Below are 5,316 nucleotides of genomic sequence, written 5' to 3' on the forward strand. Positions count from 1 at the left end.
TTCAAAGCTTATATAGTAATGACATAATTCATGTTTACATTTCTTCATTTGAACATATCAATAGCCAATTGGTTACATGGCAATGCAATTAATGAAGCGTAATGAAAGAGCATGTGAACTACAATCTCTACAGCACATTTGTGTCGCTCGTGCCATAAGGCCCAGAATCCGCAACACCTTTGAAATTACACTCAGATCTTAGGCTCTAGCTGAATGGATGTCTTCCCATATGGTCTAGCGGTTAGGATTCCTGGTTTTCACCCAGGCGGCCCGGGTTCGACTCCCGGTATGGGAACTCGTTCTTCTTGAAAACTCAAGTATGTCCTTACAATCTGTAATTAGGATGTCCTGACGATCACATTGATTATCATCTGATGTGATATCCCTTCAATCCCTCAATGACCCTCCTGGGAAATATAAATATAAGGAATACAATGAATATCATTACAATCATTATTAAGGTTTATATTTCTATAATAATTTTAATTTAATAATTGTGCCAATTAGCAGACGCTTTTATCCAAAGTGACTTACAATTACGAATTACAGGGACATTCCCCCTGGAGTAACTGAGGGCTAAGTGCCTTACTCAAGGGCACACTAGTAGTGGTGTGGTTTCAGGCGGGATTTGAACTCACAACCTTCCGATCACCAGTCCAACTCACTATCCACTAGACCACCACTATCCCCTATAACCCTATAACCCTATAACAATCACCCTTCATCTACAGAAAGAGGAGGTATAACAAAAAAAGAACAATGGGAAAGAAGTGAAGAAAGAAGAAACAAACACACCTCTCTCTCACCGACGTATTGGCCATGATCATTTCAACTGCTTCTTGCCATAGTGGTATGAGCACAGGACACACCAGCCGTCGTGGCACACAAGTGGTTACAGGCAGTGATCGTATAGTGGTTAGTACTCTGCGTTGTGGCCGCAGCAACCCCGGTTCGAATCCGGGTCACGGCAGCCTTTGAAAGATGGTTCAAATCTTTTGACCTTAGCAGAACCCAAAGTTCTACTTCTATTCCAATGAACTGTAGTTTCTTCCCCTGCCATTCGGTTTACACAAACAGCATTGGCTAAATTCCGAACTATTTATCCCTCTTCCCTGAGGATCTCAACAGGCCCTGCTCGGAAAGATAGAGTGGGCCAGTGGCGCAATGGATAACGCGTCTGACTACGGATAAGAAGATTCTAGGTTCGACTCCTGGCTGGCTCGGCCTCATTTAGTTTCCAGTGGAACCAACAACAGAAACACATTGAAACACCCCCTAACCCTAACCCTAACCCAGGGTCTTGAATCTGATGCGAGCTGTTATCGGGAGCCAGTGCAGGGTGCGAAGGAGAGGGGTGACATGCGAGTATTTGGGGAGGTTGAATACCAGCCGGGCAGCGGCATTCTGGATGAGCTGCAGAGGTCTAATGGCTGAAGCGGGGAGCCCCGCCAGGAGTGCATTGCAGTAATCCAGGCGGGAGATGACCAGTGCCTGGATCAAGAGTTGCGCTGCCTCTCTGGTAAGGAATGGTCGTATCCTTCTGATGTTGTAGAGGAAGAATCTGCAGGAGCGAGCCGTTGCTGCAATGTTCTCCGCACAGGATAGTCGGTTATCCAGGATCGCTCCAAGGTTCTTGGCTGTCAGGGAGGGGGTTACAGTAGAGTTCTCCACAGTGATGGAGAAGTCTTGGAGAGGGCAGGCTTTCCCGGGGATGAAGAGGAGCTCAGTCTTGTTAAGATTGAGCTTGAGATGGTGGTCAGCCATCCAAGTTGAAATGTCAGCGAGACATGCTGAGATACGGGTTGCCACGTGTACATCAGACGGGGGGAAGGACAGAAAGAGTTGAGTGTCGTCTGCGTAGCTGTGGTAGGAGAGCCCGTGTGAAGAGATTACCGAGCCAAGAGACTTGGTGTAGAGGGAGAAGAGTAGGGGCCCTAGGACGGAACCCTGGGGAACTCCAATGGAGAGGGTTCGTGGAGAAGATAGCGATTCTCTCCAGGTCACCTGGTAGGAGCGGCCCGCCAGGTAGGAAGAAAACCAGGAGTGTGCGGTGCCAGAGATGCCCAGGTCTGAGAGGATGGAGAGAAGGATCTGGTGATTGACTGTGTCGAAAGCAGCAGACAGGTCAAGGAGAATGAGAACAGAGGAGAGGGAGGAAGCTTGGGCAGAGTGGAGGGCTTCCGTGACAGCAAGGAGCGCAGTCTCAGTGGAATGCCCAGCCTTGAAGCCGGATTGGTGGGGGTCTAAGTGATCCATCTTCCGGAGATAGTCAATCAGTTGTTTAGATGCCGCGCGTTCAAGGGTTTTGGAAGGGAAGGAGAGAAGGGATACCGGTCTGTAATTGTGGACAGATGATGGGTCAAGGGTAGGTTTCTTGAGGAGAGGCTTGACTCTGGCTATTTTGAAGGCCGCTGGGACAGATCCAGTGGATAGGGAGGAGTTGATTAGGGTGGTAAGGTAAGGAAGGATGTCGGCGGAAATGGATTGGAGAAGGGGGGAGGGGATGGGGTCAAGAGGGCATGTGGTTGCTCGCTTTGATGTGATAAGTGTGAGAATCTCATCGGGGGAGAGGGGGGGAAAAGATGACAATCCAGAGATCGAGTGTCGAGGGGGGAGTTTGGAAGGGGTGTTAGCATTGTTAGTGGGAACAGTGTTAGCATTGTTAGTGGGAGGAGGGAGCGGTGGGGGGAGAAAGGTGCTGCTGATGTCGTCCACCTTTTTTTCAAAGTAGGTGACAAAGTCATCGGCGGACAGGGAGGAAGGAGGAGGGGGAGGAGGTGGATTAAGGAGTGAAGAGAAAGTGGAGAACAGTTTTCTAGGATTAGAGGCAGAAGAATGTATTTTTGAATGATAGTAGGATGTTTTAGCAGCTGATGCCGAGGAGGCGTAGTTGGCAAGGAGAGAGTGATAGAGGTTAAGGTCATCAGAAAGGCCAGTTTTTCTCCATTTCCTCTCAGCTGCTCTGAGCTCTAGTCTACAAGCATGTAGCGTTTCAGAGAGCCAGGGAGCTCGAGGAGAGGATCGAGCTGGCTTCAAGGTTAGTGGACAGAGGGTGTCGAAGGATGAGGTGAGAGCGGACAGAAGGGTTGAGGATGCCGCATCAGTGGATAGAAGGGAGAAGGATTCGACAGAGGGTAGGGAGGATAGGACAGAAGAAGAGAGGGCGCTGGGGGACAGGGTACGTAGGTTACGACGAGAGGGTCTTAAGTGGTTAGAGGCCGGTTTCGACTCCCGGTATGGGAACTCGTTCTTCTTGAAAACTCAAGTATGTCCTTACAATCTGTAATTAGGATGTCCTGACGATCACATTGATTATCATCTGATGTGATATCCCTTCAATCCCTCAATGACCCTCCTGGGAAATATAAATATAAGGAATACAATGAATATCATTACAATCATTATTACGTTTATATTTCTATAACAATCGCCCTTCATCTACAGAAAGAGGAGGTATAACAAAAAAAGAACAATGGGAAAGAAGTGAAGAAAGAAGAAACAAACACACCTCTCTCTCACCGACGTATTGGCCATGATCATTTCAACTGCTTCTTGCCATAGTGGTATGAGCACAGGACACACCAGCCGTCGTGGCGCACAAGTGGTTACAGGCCGTGATCGTATAGTGGTTAGTACTCTGCGTTGTGGCCGCAGCAACCCCGGTTCGAATCCGTGTCACGGCAGCCTTTGAAAGATGGTTAGAATCTTTTGACCATAGCAGAACCCAAAGTTCTACTTCTATTCCAATGAACTGTAGTTTCTTCCCCTGCCATTCGGTTTACACAAACAGCATAGACTAAATTCCGGACTATTTATCCCTCTTCCCTGAGGATCTCAACAGGCCCTGCTCGGAAAGATAGAGTGGGCCAGTGGCGCAATGGATAACGCGTCTGACTACGGATCAGAAGATTCTAGGTTCGACTCCTGGCTGGCTCGGCCTCATTTATTTTCCAGTAGAACCAACAACAGAAACACATTGAAACACCGCCACCGATTTCGGGATGCTCTAACAGACAGCAGACTTGTGCTTGTCAAAATACCATGTAGCCTCCATCGGAGAGATGGTAAAAACTCTCTGCTGAAGGAAGCTGGAGTACAACTTGTGGCTACATGTGGAAAGGACTCTGTGACGTGCACTATTACGACGTAAAATCATTCATGATATCTGTTTTGAACATTGCACGTATCCATTCAGGGCAGTATTTGGATACTAGTAGCACAGTTGGTTTATTTGAATTGGTCAGTAAAGCAGTAATTGTCTCTGTCGGGGGGAGGTGGCTGCTCTATTCAGCTTTGGACGTGTGTCTCTATGCTTCAGACGCTTCAGCTGGTTACGCATCCTGCTTCGTGGTCACCTTTCAAAGCTTATATAGTAATGACATAATTCATGTTTACATTTCTTCATTTGTGACATATCAATAGCCAATTGGTTACATGGCAATGCAATTAATGAAGCGTAATGAACGAGCATGTGAACTACAATCTCTACAGCACATTTGTGTCGCTCGTGCCATAAGGCCCAGAATCCGCACCGCCTTTGAAATGACACACAGATCTTAGGCTCTAGCTGAATGGATGTCTTCCCATATGGTCTAGCGCAGGGGTCGGGAACCTTCTTGACTGGGAGAGCCATAAAAGCCAAATATTTCTAAATGTATTTCATTGAGAGCCATATAGTATTTTTAACATATAATAAATTAAATATGTCTTAATTTTAATGCGATTTCTGGTGCTGCATGGTTTTGCTGATGTCCTTGTAGTCTGGTTCATACGTGGTGAGGTTGAGCTTCATGCAGGCGTTGAGGCTTCCATCAGTTAAACGTGAGCGTAGGTTGGTCTTAATGTTCCTCATATGCGAGAATGACTGCTCACATACATACAGTATGTAGAGCCAAACATGGTCAATACGGCAATACTAACACGCTGCATTGTGTGGTATGTCACAGGAAGCTCGTTCCAAGTTTTCAGAATCAGCTGGTCTTCAGGTTGAAGTTTTTTCATTTCCGTCCACTTGTGTTCCCTTGCCAGCTCTGCTCGCTGTCGCGCAAGACTTTCCAACTCTCCATTAAGTGTCTTGAACTTACTCATCCACATGTCTGATGCCTTCAGGTCAGCAACTTCCAGCTCAAAGTCTCCCATAGAGACCCCAGGGATGCATGTCAGGTCGATCTTGTCCACTGCACACTCATGTGGATGAGTGATGAACTTGAAAAGACCAGTGCGCGCACGAAATTCTCCAAAACGTGCTTTGAATGACTGCAGGAGATTGGACGTAAAGCCAGCTAGCTGCTGGAGATCCAGATGTTGAGTGGAGTC

The sequence above is a fragment of the Nansenia antarctica genome (genome assembly GCF_963989245.1).
Source record: "Nansenia antarctica genome assembly, chromosome: 18".
In the NCBI taxonomy this organism is placed as follows: Eukaryota; Metazoa; Chordata; class Actinopteri; order Argentiniformes; family Microstomatidae; genus Nansenia; species Nansenia antarctica.